Below are 9,471 nucleotides of genomic sequence, written 5' to 3'. Positions count from 1 at the left end.
CGACCTTGTGCTCTGTGTATATTTACTGCATATCCGATTTGCCAGGACTGTAACTCTTTTTAGTTATTAGTCCCATGATGGCTGTATCCCAGGCTGTGTCCCGAGAATCACAGCGTAAAGTGTGAAGTATTTATGCCGTTAATATGCTGTTCATTATTCCCTGTAAAGTATATTTATTGTGTGTTGTGTCCTATTTAAAACTTGTTGCATCTGGGACAACATGCGAAAAGGGGAGGGTGAATGTAGGAAGGTTGAATTGAATTTATTGGTAAATAGGCAGTACAGCCAAAGGGAATACATTGCACGACAACACATATCATGAAGAGGAAAATACGTACAAATCTTGAATGATATACGGTTAGTGATGGGTCAAACACTCCCCTGTTCCGTTTGCACCAGAACTCCCAAACAGGGGAAAAGTTTGGCCCCAAGCCACAAACTCCAATGAAGTCTATGGGAGTCAAACATGATAAATCAAAAGTTCCCATTTTGAAGGTTATATGCATATAATTGGCCATAAAAAGGGTATGGGGTCCGGGTACTGCCCTTGGGGACACGCATCAATCTAATTTTTTATTTTTTAAAAGATCATTTTAACAGGAGTAGTGATTTTAATTATGCTTAAAGTGCAACAATATAAATGAAAAATTCCTTTAAATATAGTGCCTGGGGGTCCCCTAAGTCTGCCTGTAAAGTGGTACATCTGGAGCATGTAGATAACATGCTGCAGCAAAACTGACATTTCTAAAGGAAAAAATTAATGAATTGACATTTAAATTGCCGGCAATACAATACCAATTCCGTCAATAGAAAAACTGCATGGGGTCCCCTCCAAAATCCACACCAGACCCTTATCCGAGCACGCAGCCTGGCAGGCCAGAAAAGTGGGGGACAAGAGAGCACCCCCCCTCCTGAACCATACCAGGCCACATGCACTCAACATGGGGGGGTGGGTTGATGGGGACAGGGGCCTCATCCCTAGAACCCTGGCCAGTGGCTGCAGGGGTCTGTGGGCAAGGGGCTTATTGGAATCTTGAAGCCCCCTTTAAGAAGGGGGCCCTCAGATCTCTCCCCCATGTGAATGAGTATGGGGTACATAGTACTCCTACCAATTCACCAAAAAATTGTCAAAAAGTATTAAAAACACAGAGACAGTTTTTGACAATTCCTTTATTAAAAAAAACAAAAACAATGTCCCCTAATGTAAATACATCTTCAATCACGACACCCACCACACTGCAAAAAATAAAAAACCCTCCTCACTTATTGACGGCTGACCACCGAATGTCTCCTCTGTAATTTGACAGTTCTTATACAGGTAAGGGTGGGGCTACCTAGCAACATCACCTGGTGGCACCGCCCCCTGTGATGTCACCGACCCAGCATGCACGGTCACTGATGTCACAAGGGGGTGGTTCCACCAGGTGATGTCGTCAGGTGGCTTCGCGCCTTACCTATATAAGAACTGTCAAACGGCCGAGGAGGCATTCAGGAGTCAGCCGTCAATTAATGCAGAGTGCTTTTTTTTTCTTTTTCAGGTCCAGCGGTGCGGTGGCGTCGTGAGTGGATTTACATTGGGGGGACATTGTGGTACTGCCCACCCGAACTCCAAAGTAAGTAAACTCTGGTCGGTTTTTCTCCTCTTGGACACTATGCACAACCTTTGGCTCATGTTTCTGTCAGACTTCTACATACCTGACTGGTGAGTCCGATAGGGCAGAGGGAGCTTCCCTTACGTATCCGACTCACGGCCCCTGATAGAATAAACAGGAGGCACGGGAGTACAGAATGGTATGAGAGCCTGGCAGCAAGTATCTGGATGCAGGAGGGTAGGTAATCTCCAGGCAGCAGGTCGGTAAGCTGGAACACAGGCAACAGATGCTGAGCAGGAGTGAAGCAGGCAGGTCGGGACACAAGCAGGGTTCGGCAACAGGCGGGCAGCGAGGTACAGAGGAGCCGGCAGTTGCAGAGTCAAGACAGGCCGAGATCAGGTGCAGGCAGAAGGCAGGGATATCCAAGTAGCAAGCCGGGTCGTCAGGAGGTCAGGAATACAAACACAGGTAACAGGGAGCTGAAGATCAGACAGCACCGAGCAGAGTGCACTGATAGGCTAAATAGGCCGATTGGCACTAAACGACACTCACGTGCGCACGCTGGCGCGCACACCCACACGTGCCCGAACACCAGCGCATACACCAGCGCCCACAGGGACATGCACACCAGTGCCCACAGGAACGCACGTGTCCGGACACCAGCGCACACCGGAGCGCACCAGAGTGGCCAGCACAGTGTCCATTATGGGAACTTCTCTGACAGTTTCCTATGTTTCTACATAGGAAGCCCTCTAGAAATGGGGTTGTTACTACCCCCGGTCACTATTTGGGGATCATACTTTCATGGATATTGCCCATCTTGGATGATGCTTTGTTTGTGTTGCTGTCACTGAACCACACTGCCACAGCTCCCGGAAATTATTCCCTCGGTGGGCTCCCAGCTCTCAGTATCACATCCTCCACACACAGCTGATTTATTAATATACACCACATGCCTTCTCCTGAAGAAGTGGATTTAATCCACGAAACGCATCAAGATTTTTGGATGCCGTGTTGAATCAATCATGTGTTTACAAGCTCCTATATTTTTATATTTTACGTTATCATGCAATTTTTATCTAAATTATCATCCATCTAGATTATAGAGCCTATAGGTTATATTCTTATCGAATTATCCACTTTTGTACAGTGACATGATGCAATATGCATATGTATAAATACAGTGGAGACAGAAAGTATTCAGACACCCTTACATTTTTCACTCTTTGTTATATTGCAGCCATTTGCTAAAATCATTTAAGTTCATTTTTTTCCTCATTAATGTACACACAGCACCCCATATTGACAGAAAAACACAGAATTGTTGACATTTTTGCAGATTTATTAAAAAAGAAAAACTGAAATATCACATGGTCCTAAGTATTCAGACCCTTTGCTCAGTATTTAGTAGAAGCCCCTTTTGATCTAATACAGCCATGAGTCTTTTTGGGAAAGATGCAACAAGTTTTTCACACCTGGATTTGGGGATCCTCTGCCATTCCTCCTTGCAGATCCTCTCCAGTTCTGTCAGGTTGGATGGTAAACGTTGGTGGACAGCCATTTTTAGGTCTCTCCAGAGATGCTCAATTGGGTTTAAGTCAGGGCTCTGGCTGGGCCATTCAAGAACAGTCACGGAATTGTTTTGAAGCCACTTGTTCGTTATTTTAGCTGTGTGCTTAGGATCATTGTCTTGTTGGAAGGTAAACCTTCGGCCCAGTCTGAGGTCCTAAGCACTCTGGAGAAGGTTTTCATCCAGGATATCCCTGTACTTGGCCGCATTCATCTTTCCCTCGATTGCAACCAGTCGTCTTGTCCCTGCAGCTGAAAAACACCCCCGCAGTATGATGCTGCCACCACCATGCTTCACTGTTGGGACTGTATTGGACAGGTGATGGGCAGTGCCTGGTTTTCTCCATACATACCGCTTAGAATTAAGGCCAAAAAGTTCTATCTTGGTCTTATCAGACCAGAGAATCTTATTTCTCACCATCTTGGAGTCCTTCAGGTGTTTTTTAGCAAACTCCATGCGGGCTTTCATGTGTCTTGCACTGAGGAGAGGCTTCCGTCGGGCCTCTCTGCCATAAAGCCCCGACTGGTGGAGGGCTGCAGTGATGGTTGACTTTCTACAACTTTCTCCTATCTCCCGACTGCATCTCTGGAGCTCAGCCACAGTGATCTTTGGCTTCTTCTTTACCTCTCTCACCAAGGCTCTTCTCCCCCGATAGCTCAGTTTGGCCAGAAGGCCAGCTCTAGGAAGGGTTCTGGTCATCCCAAAACTTCTTCCATTTAAGGATTATGGAGGCCACTGTGCTCTTAGGAACCTTAAGTGCAGCAGAAATTTTTTTGTAACTTTGGCCAGATCTGTGCCTTGCTACAATTCTGTCTCTGAGCTCTTCAGGCAGTTCCTTTGACCTCATGATTCTCATTTGCTCTGACATGCACTGTGAGCTGTAAGGTCTTATATAGACAGGTGTGTGGCTTTCCTAATCAAGTCCAATCAGTATAATCAAACACAGCTGGACTTAAATGAAGGTGTAGAACCTTCTCAAGGATGATCAGAAGAAATGGACAGCACCTGAGTTAAATATATGAGTGTCACAGCAAAGGGTCTGAATACTTAGGACCATGTGATATTTCAGTTTTTCTTTTTTAATAAATCTGCAAAAATGTCAACAATTCTGTGTTTTTCTGTCAATATGGGGTTCTGTGTGTACATTAATGAGGAAAAAAAATGTACTTAAATGATTTTAGCAAATGGCTGCAATATAACAAAGAGTGAGAAATTTAAGGGGGTCTGAATACTTTCCATCCCTACTGTGTATATATATATATATATATATATATATATATATATATATATATATATATACATATATATATATATATATATATATATATATATATATATATATACATTTTCAATGGAAGACCAACCATTTTAATTATTTTAACCATTTTAATTATTTATTATGTATTACTATATTGCACTTTGGCACACATGGATATATATGTATCAATAAATACAATTTATATTTATCAATTTACCCAGTCACAACCGTGTGCTTCATTTAAAGTCCCACCCTTTTTTATTTTCTTTCTCCTTTCTCAAGTAAATTCCTCAACCCATTGTAAGGACGTTTACATATCCACGTGTGGTACCGATAGGTGTAACGGGAAAAGCACCGATTTGTGCCAATTGATACGTATTCCCAAGAAACCACTAAATCAGTCAAAAACAGCCAATGTCGAGCTAAGGGATGAGGATGCATCTGCAAGATAGAGCAGGGAGTCATTGGTGTACCGTTTATCCTCTATTGTTCCCGCAACTATGCCCTTCACCTCTGGGTCTGCCCTATAGCTAGGGGCTCCAAGGCCAAGGCGAACAGACCAGGGGATAGTGGACAGCCCTGGTGTGCTCCCTGTCCCAATGGAAAATATTCAGAGAGGTTACCATTAGTCCAGACTTGCTCTTGCGGATGGGCATAAAGCATTCACAACCAGGACAAAAATCGAGGACCAAACCCAAAATTTGTCAGGACAGTGCAGAGATAGCCCAACTCAACAGGATCAAAGGCTTTCTCAGCATCAAGAGAGGCCACAACGCCCGTGCCTTCTGGAACTGCCATAGCCATATCGGTATGGAGCGGTCTTATATTGATATCTGTTCCCCTCCCTGGCATGAAACCCATCAGTTCTGGTGGACCAGAGCCGTTATAACTGTATTTAATCAGCTAGCCAAGATTTTGGACAGTTTTGCATCCACGTTCAGCAAAGAGATAGGGCGATAGGAGAAACACAGAGAGGGATCCTTCCCAGGCTTGGGGATCACAGCAATCACTACTTCACTCATAGAAAACAGAAGTGACTCTGTTGCCAAAGATCCAACCAACATAGAGGGTATACAAGGAAGCAGATCTTCTGTGTAGGCTTTATAGAATTCCACTGGAATCCTGTCAGTGCCAGGGGTCTTACCTGATAGGAGCATCTCCAGCGCATTCCATACCTCCTTCACAGCAATGGGTGCGTCCGGTTTGTCACGGTATGTAGAGGTCAGAACCGGGGAATCTATGTCCGCTAAGAAGGAGTCTAGCTCATTATCCTCGTATGTCACTCATGACCTGTAGCGAGTCTGATAGTAGGAGGCAAAGCCGTGGTTAATCTTAGTTAGAGCAGAAAGCAAGGTCCCAGAGGGGCTAAGGATATGTGATATAGTAATCTCAACCGTTTGTTCTCTAGATAGCCGCAGTCTCTGCCTGGTCATGGGCATTGATGAGCATGCTCAATGCGAGAGGTACACCTAGGTGCATGGGTGCAGATGACCCTGCCCACACACTAGGGTTCCCACCTCATCCCTTTAAACCCGAACACATATAAATTACACAGGCTGAGGCTAATTTAATGCAGATAAGGCACTAGGTGAGATTAATTACCACCTTAATCAGCCACAGAACCTGTGTAATTAATATGTGTTTGGGTTTAAAGGGACAAGGTGGCAACCCTACCACAAACACAGCCCAAGGCTTTGTTCACAATTTGAGACATTTATCGGGCTGCAATTCCTCTGAGCTTCACGAACCGGTGATCTCACTTTTTCCCTGACAAAAAGTCTCTATGGTATACAGACAGGAAGTGATGTCAGGTACAGACAGGAAGTGATGTCAGGTATAAATAGAATCTCAGGCGAATGGTGAATCAGGAGGAAATAGAGAGGAGACATTGCTGAAAGTAGCAGCAGAGGAGGTAATAAGATCTTATTTTCTATTTACATCCAGTAATCCCCCGTCATGTCCGTCCTCTTCCTCCATAGTCACTGTGACGTCTTTTAACTCCAGCAGATGATGATGCACATATACTGTATGGCAATAGAAGCTGGTGGTATATATTTTTTGGGGTGCGCAGGGTCACAGGCACAACTCCCCCATTTCCCAGTCAGTCACCAGCCCCACACCTACCCCATCTAGGTCGTGGGCAGCGGTTTCTTCGGGCGGTGGCTTCACCCTGCGTCTCCTCCTCCCTGGTGCTTCACAGCGGCTTCCCCTGCATCCTGTGTTATACAGCTCTGTATGGGATGATCCAAACTGTATATTGTACAGTTCTGTATGGAGTAATCCGACGTGTCACACTGTACAGCCCTTTCTGGGGTGATCAAGATTTTATATTGTGCAGTTCTTTACAGGGTAATCAGGAGTGCACTATTCAGCTCTGTATAGGATGATCAGAATCATATAGTGTACAGATCTGTATGGGATGACCAAACGTGTACATTATAAAAGTAGGGGTGCAGCGCCGGATAATAATATGTAATGTGTGTAATTAAAATGGTGCAAATAAAGTGTAAATGACAATATATATAAACCAAATATGAGTGATCATATTCAAGTACAAAAAAGACCATCCAGTGAAAAATAGTCCATAAGTGATTGTTTTGTTAAAAAAATGTGCATAAAAAAACACAAAAAATGTGGCAAAAAAAGCAATAACGAAAAAGTCCATAAATAAAAGTGTCTAAACGAAAAAAATTCCAGTGAAAGACCCTGGGTCTGTGTCTGGATCTCCACCATTTTTTGTGTTTTTTATGCACATTTTTTTAACAAAACAATCACTTATGGACTATTTTTCACTGGATGGTCTTTTTTGTATTGAACTATGTGGGACCAGTAGTCTTGTATTAGTGGGCAGGACCAAATAAGATGAAAGAAGGAGCTAGTAGGACTGTTACATCTGGGGCAGAGTGGATTATAGTCAGGTTTGTATTTGGCCAGGCGGATGGGGGTCTATGGACAATATATACCGTAATTGTGTGAGACAGTCTGAAAGCTTAGTAGAGACTTTCTTGCAGTTGTCCAATGCGTCCTCCCATTCCTCATCCTCCATCTCCCCCACATCACCAACCCATCTATCTTTCAAACTGTAGGCAAGTAGCGTGGCTGTGGGACGAAGCAAGGAGTTGTAGAATACTGAAATAAGTTTTAATGAATCTTGTCCCTTTATTATACTTAAAATATCCAATTGTTCTAGGTTAGGAGGAATATCACGAAATTGGGTCTGGAGAGCGTGACAGGGCTGGAGGTATCGGAAGTGCATGGAGTTTGGGAGGTTAATATATATGGAATTTTTATTTCTATATGGGATGATCAGAGACCTTACTCGGCACAGCTGGCCAGGGAAGGAGCATGTAATGGGCAGGCTGGAAGGGATAAATAAGCAGGTGACTTTTTTTGGGGGGTCATCCCAGTAAGAATTAGGCTGAAGTCCATAGGAGTGCTTGGAACATCACCTACAAGGTGCAGCACCTCCATATGAATTGTCAGGTGACTTTTATATATCCCCATTAATAGCAATGCGCCATTAATCCAGCCAGCCCCCAGGGCCTGTAAGCCCATTGCCTTCTTGTAGCCCATTGTCTTTTTGGGGGGGTCATCCCAGCAAGAACTAGGCTTGTAGTCTATAGGAGTAACTGGGACATCACCTACAAAGTGGAACACCTCCAAATGAATTGTTAGGTGATTTTTCTATTACCCCAATAATAGTAATGTGTGCCATTAATCCAGCCAGCCCCCAGGGGCTTTAAGCCCATTGCTTTCTTGTATCCCATTGTCTTCTTGGGGTGTCATCCTAGCAAGAACTAAGCTGAAGTCTATAGGAGTAACTGGGACATCGCCTACAAAGTGGAACACCTCCAAATGAATTGTTAGGTGACTTTTATATATCCCCATCAATAGCAATATGCGCCATTAATCCAGCCAGCCCCCAGGGCCTGTAAGCCTATTGCCTTCTTGTAGCCCATTGTCTTTTTGGGGGGGGTCATCCCAGCAAGAACTAGGCTGGTAGTCTATAGGAGTAACTGGGACATCACCTACAAAGTTGAGCACCTCCAAATTAATTGTCGGGTGATTTTTCTGTTACCCCAATTATAGCAATGTGTGCCATTAATCCAGCCAGCCCCCAGGGCCTGTAAGCCCATTGCCTTCTTGTAGCCCACTGTCTTTTTTGGGGGGGCGGGGGTCATCCCAGCAAGAACTAGGCTGGTAGTCTATAGGAGTAACTGGGACATCACCTACAAAGTGGAACACCTCCAAATGAATTGTCGGGTGATTTTTCTATTACCCCAATAATAGCAACGTGTATCATTAATCCAGCCAGCCCCCAGGGGCTTTAAGCCCATTGCCTTCTAGTAGCCCATTGTCTTCTTGGGGGTCATCCCAGCAAGAACTAGGCTGAAGTCTATAGGAGTAACTGGGACATCAGCTACAAAGTGGAGCACCTCCAAATGAATTGTCGGGTGATTTTTCAATTACCCCAATAATGGCAATGTGTGCCATTAATCCAGCCAGCCCCCAGGGCCTGTAAGCCCATTGCCCCCTTGTAGTATAATGACCTATTTCTGTAGACAGCAGGCTTGTTGTCAGCATGTGCACAGTGTCCTATTGCTCTCCATAGCCTAGACTTTCCCTATAGAGGAGGCAGCAGCACACAGTTCTTGTTATATAAGGTGTGGGGGCATTGCAGACAAATGCTGATTGTCTGCAGTCTTTAGTCCATGGTGAATTCAGACCACTAGACATGGGCATTCACCATGTTACAGTATTGTAATCTTTAATCACTTGCCTGGCCATGCATGACTTTGTGCAAACCCCTGGCAGGACAAGCAGGTGCTTAATGCAGCATTTAGGGCCCAGATGTAGCATACCCCAGTGGGGATCTGCAGACTTTCTTCGTTGTTTTCTTTGCACCCTTGGTCTGTGTCTTTTCTGCTGCACTGACATCTTATTTTAGTGATTATTTACGACTTATGAGCGTGTAAGGACAAGGAGCAGGATATATTTAGCTCTGCAATAAGAATTTACAATGCTAATTTTAACCTGTGTGTGTATAGAGA

The 9,471-nt window shown here is 44.3% G+C and overlaps 1 protein-coding gene across 2 annotated transcripts in view; it reads left to right on the top strand.

Moving 5' to 3' along the window:
• Window positions 1-6,212: 6,212 nt before the first annotated feature.
• LOC141121555 (uncharacterized) overlaps window positions 6,213-9,471 on the top strand; it is a 35,313-nt gene continuing 32,054 nt past the window's right edge. Inside the window, exon 1 of one of the 2 annotated variants that reach the window (XM_073611183.1) lies at window positions 6,213-6,332. The gene's annotated coding sequence lies outside the window, so the exon portion shown is untranslated. The remainder of the gene's footprint in view (window positions 6,333-9,471) is intronic. The other variant, XM_073611184.1, reaches the window with a different exon arrangement.

Source organism: Aquarana catesbeiana, unplaced genomic scaffold (assembly GCF_042186555.1).
Source record: "Aquarana catesbeiana isolate 2022-GZ unplaced genomic scaffold, ASM4218655v1 unanchor225, whole genome shotgun sequence".
Lineage (NCBI taxonomy): Eukaryota > Metazoa > Chordata > Amphibia > Anura > Ranidae > Aquarana > Aquarana catesbeiana.
Note: the sequence above shows the minus strand (reverse complement) of the source record. Positions and strands in the feature narration are given on the sequence as shown.